At 42.0% G+C, this 13,057-nt stretch overlaps 1 protein-coding gene across 5 annotated transcripts in view; it reads right to left on the bottom strand.

Annotated features, from left to right (window-relative positions):
- LOC110598451 (phosphopantothenoylcysteine decarboxylase) overlaps positions 1–13,057 on the bottom strand; it is a 74,043-nt gene that overhangs the window by 10,381 nt on the left and 50,605 nt on the right. For 2 of the 5 annotated variants that reach the window (XR_013438698.1, XR_013438697.1), the window contains exon 5: positions 1,042–1,140. The gene's annotated coding sequence lies outside the window, so the exon portion shown is untranslated. Of the gene's footprint in view, positions 1–982; positions 1,141–13,057 lie in introns of all 5 variants that reach the window. The other 3 variants (XR_013438695.1, XR_013438694.1, XR_013438696.1) reach the window with 2 other exon arrangements.

The raw sequence follows: 13,057 nt of genomic DNA on the forward strand, positions 1-13,057 counted from the left end.
CGTGGCATATGCTTGTAATCTAGCAATTAGTGAGGCTGAAGCAAGAAGATTGCAAGTTTGAGGCCAGCCTGGCTAACATAATGAAACCATGTCTCAAAACAAAACAAAAAGGACTGGGGACAGTGCTAAGTGGTAGAGCACCACTGGGGTAAATCCTCAGTACCAGAAAACAAAAAAAACAAAACTTCACCAAGCCCATGGATGTATGAAAACCCCCCTGTTCTCTTTTAATTGATGCCCAGAGTTGGGGTGAGGACAACCCCAACTGAAGGGTGGGGTGGGGTTAGAGGGTAGGTGAGTGCACTTGGCAGTTTGTGGTTGCCGTTTCAGGGGAAGCGCAGCTGCCTCTTGCTCAGGGCAGTCAGTGAGGCCCAAGGGAGGGGAGGTTGGCATGCAGGGCAGGCTATGGGCTCTGAGTCACCACCTGGAGGAAAACCACAACTTCAGGAGCCCAAGGCCCAAAGAAAGGTGACAGGTGAGCTGAGCCAAGAGCAAGCACTGAGGAGGGGAGTGGGGGTTTGGACTCCTCCTCAGCTAAGGTCCAGCCCAGGGTCCTACCCTGTAGGGGCAGCACCTACTATACGCCACAGGAAAGGCTGACTCAGTGCAACAGGACAGAGCAAGAGCTAGATGACCTTAGGCAAAGACCGTCCCTCTCTGCTCCCCCACCATTCCCTGTAGAAAAAAAATGGGGATAATTATTATTTATTTCTTTATCCTTCTTGCTTTTCTCTCTCTTTCATTCTTGCCCCCGCACTGTGCTGGGGATATAATCCAGGGCCTCTTGATTGAAGGCAAGATCTCAACCACTGAGCTACATCCCCAGCCCTTTTTTCCTTTTTTATTTTGAAACAGGGTCTCACTAAGTTGCTAAAGCTGGCCTCAAAGGCGATCCTCCTGCCTCAGGCTCCCAGGTCACTGGGATTACAGGTGGGAGCACCATGCCTGGCCAAGAGTAATTCTTGAGTTTGATAAAATTCACCTATGATATCATCATCTGAAGACTCACAGTGTGTGATGCTGCTCATCTGATAATTTTACCATCATCATGACGGTCTAGAGTCTGCTGTTACACTGCATCTGTCTCCTGATTCCTCCTATTGTGAAATGTCTCCCTCTGTCAGTCTTCTTCTCTTTCATCTGTAGGAAAATGAAAAATTTTCAATCCTCAGCTGTATACAATGAGAGTTTAAAACAAAACAGAACAAACAAAGAAAATGCCTTTAGACTTCTTTTACACCTTCCTCAAAGATGGTCTAATGCTTTGGACAAAGCAATAAGAAAACTGAAGGAGCGTAGAGCAGTGAAGACTCAGTGTCACTGTGGAGTCATCCTTCTGGGAGGTTCCAAAATTCTCCTGTTTTCTTACTTGTTTAGTTTTTTAATGAAACCCCACTCGAATGACAAATGGCACCCCAAAAGATGTAAATAAACAGAAGAGAGAACAGTATCAGGGTCCTGCTGCTCCTTGGTGGACATGAACCCTTGTCCTCTCATGGACCCTGTCCTCCTCCCCGTGTCTCCCTCGCAGTCTTTCTGGTTGCAAGACCCAGGTTGAAAGAGTATGTCTTTTTCCCAATTCCCTTTTCCCAGTCACCTACTGAGCCCCACCCTCCCTGGGGTCCCTGAGGCTTGGCACTTCATACGCCTGCTGCTGCCCAGCCAGGCTGCTCTCCTTGTTGCAGGCCAGAGGCTTTCTGGCTGCCCACCATGGCCTTGTGGAATCATCCAAGGCAATGTCAGTGGCAGGCCCTGTGCTGCTGGGCATCAGCAGCCCCTCAGGGCTCTTGCCCATGTGGGTTTATCAGCAACTCACAATAGCCTTGCAGGTATTTGAGGAAGGACTTGCTTGGGGTTGCCTAGCAGATCATCAACAAAACTGGGACCATAACCAGGCCTGAAGCTGCCTGTTATAACCTCTCCCTCTCATGTCTAGGCCACGGCAGCCCATGCCTTTCAAGAATGAAGAAACACAAGAAGTTCCATCTCAGAGGCAGCTTCTGGGGAGTGGTATATCCAGAGGGTCTTCTTTCAGAAGGAACTGGCATGGTGCTTGTTCATAGGAGGTAGGAGAGCCAGTTTAGATTGTCTAAGTACTCATCCTGCCTATACAGTTTATTACTGTGTGGTACTCAAAAGGTCGACTAATCTCTCTGTATCTTGATTTCTTTAGTTGTTGAGGTGATGGGCAGTTGAGTCGAGTCTTTTTTTTTTTTTTTTTTTTGGTATTAGGGATTGAATTCAGGGGCACTCAACCACTGAGCCACATTCCTAGCCCTATTTTATATTTTATTTAGAGACAAGGTCTCACTGAGTTGCTTAGTGCCTCAGTTTTTGCTGAGCCAGTTTTAAACTTGAGATCCTCCTATCTCAGCCTCCCAAACCGCTGGGATTACAGGTATGCGCCACCATGCCTGGCAAGTTGAGTCTTTTTGACTCCCACCGAAGTACTAACCAGACCTGACCCTGTTCAGCTTCCAAGATCAGATAAGATTGGAAACTTTCAGGGTGGTATGGCTGTAGACAAGTTGAGTCTTTTGGGATAGTTGGCTCCCACCAGGTTCCTGGAATCTGGGAGATTATAGTTAGTAAGGGAGACAAAAGTCGGATCTGTACCTTGACCAGGCAGGACCCTAGGGCTGGAGGGTGCTACTGGGTGTAGGGCATCATGGAGTGGGCACACAGGGCCTGGTAGGTGGTCCTAGGGTTGGCGTTTCCTGAGTTCCCTCGTGGTCTGTTCCCTTCTCTCACCACCACCCTTGTCCAGCTTTTTTCTTCTTCAAATTTCCGCAAACTCATTGTTTCCATTTCCTCAGCTTTTAGCTCCCTGGGCATGACCTCAGAGTCCAGACATCTCATGGCCTCCCTGATACACACCCTTTTGACTTGGCCTCAACCTCTTGAATCCCTAAGGGAGGAACTTGATTCCAGCCATGATGGAGTCATTGATTTTAGATTTACCCTTCCATGGTGAGCAACTAAGTGTGCAAAATAAATAGAGCAACAGTTTGTGGGCATTGGACGGCAGCCAATGCAGCACCATGACCCTTGAGAGGAGCACACATGAGGTGAGCCCACGTTTAACTAGTGCTCTCCCCCAGGCCAGATTCTAAGCAGAGGTACAGGGATGTAGATAAGCCGGAAGTGACAGTCTCACTGGCTAAAATAATAGGTATCTGCAATTGGTTTGGAGAGCAGGATTCAAAAATCTGTGTGAAGTTTCCACTTGCTTCCTTGGCTGACTCCTAACCATACATGTTCAGAGTGAGACTTTGAAAGATCCTGCAGAGAATGACCATGGAGAAGCTGGGAGCTGGGCACAGACTTGGGAGAGTGCTAGAGGGACATGGAGTTCAGCCCCAGGAAAAGAGAAGAGGTCTTTATGGGGACCTCAGGGCTTCAGTTAGGGTTCAAAAAAGGCAGCACCCTCAGAGTGCAGGTGGCCTCCTTGTGCAGATTCTGCGTCCCCAAATTCAACCACAAACTGAATCACAAATGCAGTTAAGTCTCTGATGGTTGCATCTGTAATAAACATGTGCTGATTTATTTTCCCTATCGTTATTCCCTAAACAATACAATATAATAACTATTTGCATGGCATTTATATCTATAAGCAATACAGAGATGATTTAAAGTACCATGGAGGATGTGTGCAGGTTAGATGCAAATACTGCACCATCTTACACAAGGGATTTGACCATCCATGAAATTTGGTATCTGAGGAGTCCTGGAATCAATCCTTCAGGGATACTAGGATAAAGCCTCTCCCCTAGGAGAAAAGGCAAAGGGAAAATAACCCACCCTAGTGAAGCCTAAAATCAAGTATTCTCAGATGAAGGGGACCCATTGGCAATTTAAATGCCTACTAGAACAAAACCTAGCACTCTTTCAGGATGATAATACAATTCAGAGATTCTAAAATGCAGCTACAATCAAGGATATATAGAATCACTAGAAATGGCAGAGTGCAGTGTGCATATGCCTGTAATCCCAGCTACTTGGAAGGCTGAGGCAGGAGGATCACAAGCTCAAGGCCAGCCTTGGCAATTTAGGGAGACCCTGTCTCAAAATAAAAACATAAAAAGGGCTAGGATGTAGTTCATAGGTAGAGCATCCTGGGTTCAATTCCCAGTACCCAGGAGAAAGAGAGATTCAGAGAGAAGAAACAATACAATCCATGTGGCTGACTACAGCCACATGAAGAAGCCAGAAGCCAGAAGACAATGAAATAATTCTTTAAAGTGCTAAATAAAAAAAAGAAAAATCTTACCAATTTACATTTATATCTTTATAACAGCAAAAAATCTTTCAAAAATGAAGGTAAGATAAACATATTTTCAGACAGACAAAAACTAAGAATTTGATTTGTTTACTAGTACACATCTGCACTGCAAGAAATACTTAGGGAATTCTTCAGGTGAAGGAAAATGGTCCCTGATGGAACTGCAGGCAGAATGAAGGGTGTTGCAAAATTTAAAAATGTATCTAATTATGGGCTGGGGATGTGGCTCAAGCTGTAGACCGCTGGCCTGGCATGCATTGGCCTGGCATGCATGCCGCCCAGGTTCGATCCTCAGCACCACATACAAACAAACATGTTGTGTCTGCCGAGAACTAAAAAAAAAATAAATATTAAAATTCTCTCTCTCTCTCTCTCTCTCTCTTTATTAAAAAATAAATAAAGAAAGATATTGTGAAAAGATTAAAAATATTTTCAGGAGAAGTACAACAAAAATTTTTTTAAAATGTGTCTAATTATGAATTTTAAACAACAACAAAAGTACTGGATGTGGTATTTTTATAATCCCAGTGACTTAGGAAGCTGAGGCTGGAGGATCACAAGCTCAAGTCCAGTCAAAATAAAACAAAAAAGCCATGATCATGGTTATAGCACTTTCCTCTAACATGTTAATGGTAGCACAAAATGAAATAATGTTTTAAAAATATACTTGATTGAGCTGGGTGTGGTGGCATACACCTGTAATCATAGGGCCTTGGGAGGCTTGAGGCAGGAGGATCCCAAGTTCAAGGTCAGATTCAACAATTTAGCAAGGCTCTAAGCAACTTAGTGAGACCCTGTCTCAAAATAAAAAATAAAAAGGCTGGGGATGTAGCTCAGTGGTTAAGTGCCCCTGGGTTCAATCCCTGATGTGTGTTAGTCTGTGTGTGTGTGTGAGTGTGTGTGTGTGTGTGTGTGTGTGTGTGTGTGTGTGTGTATACCCTTGACTAATCCAAAGGAAGGTGTAAAAGGAGGAATAAGGGAATAAAAAAGATAAACAGAAAACAAAGAGCAAATAAACCCAACTATATCAGTAATTGCAATTAATGTACATACCATAAATACACCAATTAAAACACAAATATCATCAGACAAGTTATAAAACAAATCAAACCCTGCTGTGTCCCAAGGCATAATTTAAATGGGATATAAAGAGGTGAAGGCAAAAGTCTAGAAAGCAATATATTATGTAAACTCTTATCTAAAGAAAACTGATAAGGACCCATTAAAATTAGAAATACAGATCTGAAGACAAGAAGTAGAGGAGGAGAGGAAGAGGGAAAATACTGGGAAACAATATTGACCAAATTATATATATTGTAATATTGTATGCATTCTCATTATTATGTATAATGCACCAATAAAAACATAGAAATGGAGACAATTTAAATGATTAATTAATTTAAAATTTTTTAATACTTATTTTTTTGTTTTAGGTGGACACAATATCTTTATTTTATTTTTATGTGATGCTGACGATGGAACCCAATGCCTCATGCATGCTAGGCAAGAGTTCTACCACTAAGTCACAATCTCATCCCTAATTTAAAGTCTTTAAAAAAAAAAAAAAAGCATTATGAGCTGGGTGCAGTGGTGCATGCCTGTAATCCCAGCGGCTGGGAGGCTGAGGCAGAAGGATCACAAGTTCAAAGCCAGGCTCAGCAACTCAGCAAGACTCTGTCTCAAAATAAAACATTAAAAAGGGCTGAGGATGTGGCCCATGGGCAATCCCTGGTACCAAAAAAAAAAAAAGTAAAACAACCACAACATCAACAAAAAAAAAAAAAAAAAAAGAGGAGGAGGAGCAGGAGACAGAGGAGGAGAAAAAACAGCTTTAAAGAGAAAAGTGGAACATTTTATAATAAATTTCAAAGGCACCATCTATTTGGGCCAGCGTCCATAGCCAGACCACATTACAGGCCACTACCACTTGTGGTATTGCCCTTTCCCATCTCTGGACATGCTGGGGCTCCCTTTTAGCATCCAGGAAGGAAAAAGTATGGGCCTCCTGCCATCCTGATCACTTTCTCTGCTTTGCTCCTGCCCTCCCAGGGTTTTGGTGTCTGAAAGGGAATGCAAGTGTGCCTGACCATGCTCCCACATCCTACTCAGGCTCTCAGCAGTGGGGATGAAGCTTGAATCTGAGGTCTTAAATATTCTGAGTTTGCCTGTGAGCTACAGGCCACTCGGGATTCCCAGCCCAGGTTTGCAGCTCTGCAGTAGGAGTTGACAATCCCTCCTAGGAAACCCCATCTTATTGGCTTTGCCACCATTCCCTGCATAGTGACCACGTGGGCTTCTGAGTCCCTATAGGGGATAGGCAGGTGTTTGTCACCCATTGTTGGACAGGCTGTGTAGGGCGGGGCCTACAGCTCCCTGAGAAGGTCACAGTTCATGAGTTATAAACCTCAATACATCATGACTCAACTTCTATGCCACAGAGAAAGTGGTGGCATAGGGTAGGCCCCACTTTCTGTGACCAGGGTTCTGGCCCCTGCCTCAGTTGCTAGCTCTGATGTTTTCCTCCTTCTCCAGAGGCCATTCCATCCCTCCAGCTCCAACAGCTCCTGTCTCACTCTTGATATCCTTTACTCTAACAGAAGGCAAGACACCATATGGTTTGACAGGCCTCAGCCATCACTCTTACCTGACTGTTAGTCCAGAGCCCTGCTCACCTGGGTGAATCCTGACAGTTTGGATATAGCTACCAGTTGTATTCATGTTGACTATAGGTTTTCCCAAAGGATATTACCTTCCTGTCTGAGTCCTATGTTCTCTGCCAGATTGTACCATGTGGCTGGTGCCTGGCATGTGATGATTACAATAAATGGTCATTGGTTTCAACCTCATCCAGAAGGCTAGATGTTGAGTTGAAGAGATTGGGCTCTGCAGACAGGCCTAGGCCCCAAAACCATCACTGCCACATACTAATTCCTGATTCTGAGAAAGTGAATTAACTTCTTTGGACCCGAACTTCTTCATCTGAAAAATGGGTTAATATCTACCCCTTAAGTATTATAGGAGTAAATAAGATGATAAATGGAAGTGCTTAGCACAAGGCCCAACATAAAAATAATGCTTAATACTATACATGGTGGCTATTGTGGGAGACCATCCTTACATGTGACTGAGTCACACTCCATGGCTCGGTGCTGAGGCACTCAGTCGCAGAAATGTGGCAGAGCTTTCCCCACCCTTTTTGGGTCCGAGGGTCAGTGTCTTCTGCATGGGTGTGTCTTGCTACAGCCCCATGGGTGAAGCACCAGTTCCTTTGTAATATAACCCCTTGCCCCGTTTAGGATAGAATCTTCCATGGACGTGCCTTGTTGTGTCCCCTTCTCTTACTGTGCCCTTGGGTGTGGCCTACCCAGGTGTCAGTCAACCTGCTGACAGTGGACATCATGAAGATAGACTCAGCCCCCTGAAACCTGACCCCTTGACTCATTTAAATAACTTCTCCTCAATAAAATGGGTCTCAATCTCCCGTGCTCTCTCTCTCTTTCTGCGGAAACTTAAGGTCAGAGGAGCCGTCACAGCGACCCCAAACAAAAAGGTATTTGTGTCTCTTGTGTGGTTATTTCCTGCAGTCCAATTAGCCCAGTTTAACTGGAGTGTCCCCTGAGCCTTTTAGTCAGTCGCAAGATCAGAAACCCGGCAGGCTATTGTTTTTTTTTTGTTGTTGTTGTTTGTTTGTTTGTTTTGTGGCCCTTAGCTACACGCCTAGCCCTTTATAAATTTTATTTTGAGACAGAGTCTTGCATAAATTGCCCAGGCTTGTTGGGGGTCGCAATCAAGTCAAGATGGTGCCTGGCAATTTGCCAGGAGGAGTGGTTTGTGAGGCAACGCCACCGAGCCATTAAGATGGTTAGGATTCCTTATTGGTTGATTGCTGTATCTGGATGATGCTATGAGTCAAGCTGTGTGTAATCAGTTAGGTATATACACCACTGTTGTTCCGTAATAAAGCAGTGCCCACTTCAACTTTCAAGTTGCTTGTAACCTCCCGGTTATTTTGCCCAGCTGGACTTAGGCACAGGCTGACCTTGAATTTGTGAATCTTCTGCTTCAGCCTCCCCAGTAACTTGGATTGCAGGTGTGTGCCACCACACACAGTTATCTATTTGTTATTTGAGGAACTCAACTACTTTATTAATATTCTAAGTTCTATTTTGTTGTAGTTGAGTTTTCTATTTAATACTGTAATATGTCAAATATAGAAGAGTATCTCTTGTACATATAGTTTAAATAATAAGAATAAAACTAACACTTGCATACCTATCACTCAAGAAAAAAATAAACATTCTCTGAAGCCTCCAGCATCTCCTCCCAAATCATCCTCTCTCTCCACAGAAGAAGCATTCTGAATAGCATGGTGTACATGAGAATCTAGCAGAGAACAGCAAGGAGACCTTGCTCCCCTCCCAGCCAGTGGAGGGCTTTTGGAAGCCTCAAGGCCATCCCCTCCCCGCAGAGATCAGTGCTTCTAAGGGTCTGTATGCCTAGATGTAGCTCAGTGGTAGAGAGCTTGCCTAGTATGCATGAGGTCCTGTGTCCAATCCAAAGGAAGGAGATAAGAAAGAAAGTGTCAACGGATGCAGTACCATTGAGTGGGGTACTGAATGTAATGAAATGACCCCTTCCCCTTCTCACTCACAGTAATGAAGTGACCCCTTCGCCTTGTGCTGGAGCAGTGTCAGAGGGAGCCAGCTAAGAGAAGGTTAAATCAGATCCAGAATCTCCACACATGTAATTCCAGCTATTCAGGAGGCTGTTGTTTGAGGCCAGCCTCAGCAATTTAGTGAGACCTTGTCTCAAAATGAAAAAAAAAAAATTTTTTTTTAAAGAGAGAGACAGAGAGAGAGAGAGAGAGAGAATTTTAATATTTAATTTTTAGTTTTTGGCAGACACAACATCTTTTTTTGTATGTGGTGCTGAGGATCGAACCTGGGCCGCGCGCATGCGCGCTACCACTTGAGCCACATCCCCAGCCCCTCAAAATGAAAAATTTTTTAAAGGGCTGGAGATTTGGTTCAGTGGTAGAGTGCCCCCTGGATTTGATCCCAAGTACTGAGAAAAAGAACAGGAAAAAAAAAAAAAGTGACAAGACCATCTGAAATGGGATATATTGTAGTGGTCATCTTTGGAAAACATAATCAGCTGCATCCATGTTGATGCATGGAACTGTGGTTTGTTTATTTTTTTAAATGTTTTTATAGTAAATGAACCCAATACCTTTATTTTACTTTTTTGTAGTTCTGAGGATCAAATTCAGTGCCTCACACATGCTAGGCAAGTGTTCTACCAACTGAGCCATAACCCCAGACCTGGAGCTGTGGTTTTCTATTTCACTACAGAATAGTATTCTACTGTATGACTGAATAACAATTCATTATTCTATTTTAATAGACATTTAGCTGTTTTCTTTCTTTCTTTTTTCTTTTTTTCTTTCTTTGTTTTTTTTTTTTTTTTTTTTTTGCTATTATAAATGTCTCTATATATTCTGACCATGTTTCCAGGAGTAGAATTATTGGTCACAGGGCATAAGAACAAAATAATGCAAAAGTCTTCTCTAAAGTGTAGTTTACTAACTTCTAGTTCTAATGTCGTTTAGTAGTAACATTTCACTAACATGTTGTCTCCTAATTTTTTCCAAGCTAGTAGATATGAAATGGCAACTTGTGGTTTTATTTGTCTTTCTCTTTTTATTAATGATGTTGGGTATATTTTAATATATTTAACAGGTCATTTGTGTTTTCTCCTGTAAAATTTTTTTAACATTTTTTCTTTCTCCTCTTCCCTATACTTCCCCCACCAGTACTAGGGGTTGAACCCAGGCCCTTGCACATGTTAGACAAGCATTCTATTACTGAGCTACACCTCCAGCCCTTTTTTATTTTTATTTATTAAATTTTATTTATTTATTTATTTATTTATTTATTTTTGGTACCAAGAATTGAACCCAGGGGCGCTTAACCACTGAGTCACATCCCCAGCCTTTTTTATGTTTTATTTTGAGACAGGGTCTCACTGAGTTGCTTAGGACCACACTAAATTGCTGAGGATGGTTTTGAACTTGTAATCCTCATGCCTCAGCCTCTTGAGTCACTGCGGTTAGAGACATGCACCAACAGTGCCTGGCTGAAAGTCTTGAACAACTTTTATTAAATTAATTCACATGAATCATACCTTTATTTTTTGTTGCTATCATAAATTTTAAATTGCATTTTCTGACTTCATGATGTTTATAAAGTCATTAGATGTTTATTTATTGGATATTAAATTTCTATCTCTCAATTTTGCTAAGTACACAAATACTGAGTGTGTTACAGTAAATTTTATCATTTGTGCACACCATGTTATTGACACTCAGCTCAAGATATAGACCATTTCCATCATATCAGGAAGTTCTCTTCTACCTTTACCCACTCAATTTTCTCCACCCAGAGCTAACCATGATTCTAACTTTCATAACTATCTACTAGTTTTACCTGTTCTTGAACTTCATAAAAATGATATATAGTATGAACTCTACATCCAGCTTCTTTCACTCAAAATTAACAAGTTTGTGACTCATTGACGTTATTTATGCATCTGTAGCAGTTTGTTCTTATCACTTGCTAAGTAGTACACCATTATATGAATATAACATATTCTGTTTATTCTCCTAATGATAGACATTTTGGTTGTCATTTTTGGCCATTATGAATAGATTTTCTATGGTCATTCTTTTTTTTTCCTTGTGGTCCTGAAGATGAATATTCTGAGAACCTACACCTTCATTGCCCTTGGATACATACCTAGGAACAGATTTGCTAAGTGATAAGGCGGCAGATGTATGTTTAACTTCATGCTCAGATGCTAAACAGGTCTCTAGGGTTGTGCAATCTTACATGCACATCAGCAGTGTTTGAGAGTTCAGTTGCTCCACAGCCTTGCCAAGAAGTGCTATAGTTGTTCATTCTCTTCATATTAGTCATTCTGGTAGGTGTGTAGTGGTATCTATTTGTGGCTTTTATTTGCATTTTCCTGATGACTTAGGATGCTGAGTATTTTAAAATTAGCCATTTAAATTCTTTTGTAAAGCCCTGTTCAAGACATTTGCCTCCCCCACTATGCCCCACTACTGGTACTTAACCACTGAGCCAAATACCCAGGCCTTTTTATCTTTTATTTTTATTTATTTATTTGGTACCAGATATTGAACTCAGGGGTGCTTAACCACTGAGTCACAGTGCTCAGGCTGGCCTTGAACTTTGATCCTTTTGCCTCAGCCTCCCAAATCACTGGGATTACAGGTATGGGCTACCATGCCTGACAAAACTTTTGCCTGTTTTTTAAAAGTCAAGTTATTGTGGGGGCAGAATGGTGCTCACCTGTAATCCAAGTCACTCAGAGGCTGTGATAAGAATATCACAAATTCCAGATCAGGCTGGGAAATGTAGTGAGACCCCTGTCCCTAAATAAAAAATAAATTGCTGGGGATGCAGCTCAGTGGTAGAGCACCTCTGGGGTCAATTTCCAGTACCACAAAAATAATTAATTTACAAAATCAAGTTGTTGGTCTCATTATTAATTTGTAGGTATTCTTCATATATTCTTTTTTTTGGGTCAAATGTATGTTTTGCACGTGTTTTCTCCCATTCTGGGGCTTGTTTCATCAGTTTTTTAATGATATATTTTAGTGAGTAGTTTTAAATTTTGTCAAGGTCTTCTACCTTATGTCTTGTACCTTTTGTGTCTTACTTTAGAAATCTATCGCCTGAGAGTTTGAAGGAATTATCCTTCCTTCTTGCTTTCCTTCCTTCCTTTCTATAATTGGGGATTGAACCCAGGGCCTTGCACACACTAGACAAGGGCTCTACCACTAAGCTATATCTCTTGCCCTATCCTATGTTTTTCTAGAGGCTTTTAATAGTTGAATAATTTTTCTATGATTCATTGAAAAAGGATTTAACAACATGGTAGTCTATTAAGTCCCACAGCAAGAAGTGGGAGTGCACCCAGAGTTGGCTAATCCAGAGGCTCAGGAGCAGTTTCAAGGACTCAAGCTCTTTCAGTCTTGAATCTCTGCTTTGCTTAGTGGCTTGATCTGTTCCCACAGGACCCTGCTTATTGAATCTGTACCATTGCCATAGTTGTAGTCTTCATATTATGGAAGGAAAAAAAAAAAGAAAGATCATGATGAAAGCAACATTGAAAGCTTATCAAAGAAGACTTTCGGGAAGGAGGACTTTCACATGTTTCAAGTTGCTGCCTGAAAAGTGAAATTTAGTCACTTTCACCTAATGACTGTAGGAATCTGGAATTATCAGATAATTACATTGATCCAGAGATTCAAGGTGTATATCAAGAGCATATCAGGCTCTTGTTTTATGGACACTTTTACACTGTTTTCATACTCTTTTCTTTTTTTTTTCTTTTTTTCTGATACTGGGATTGAGCCCAGGGAATCACACAAGCTAAGCAAGCTCTATACCACTGAGCTACATACCCAGCCCTTTTAATTTATCATCATCATCATCATCATCATCATCATCATCATCCTGGGGATTGAACTCAGGGAAACTCAACCACTGAGCCACATCCCCAGCCCTATTTTGTATTTTATGTAGAGACAGGGTCTTACTGCATTGTTTAGCACCTCGCTTTTGCTGAGGCTGGCTTTGAACTCGATCCTCCTGCCTCAGTCTTCTGAGTCGCTGGGATTACAGGCATGCATCACCAGGCCCGGCTAGCCCTTTTAATTTAATTTTATTTACAGGGTCTTGCTAAGTTGCC

Source organism: Ictidomys tridecemlineatus, chromosome 5 (assembly GCF_052094955.1).
Source record: "Ictidomys tridecemlineatus isolate mIctTri1 chromosome 5, mIctTri1.hap1, whole genome shotgun sequence".
NCBI lineage: Eukaryota > Metazoa > Chordata > Mammalia > Rodentia > Sciuridae > Ictidomys > Ictidomys tridecemlineatus.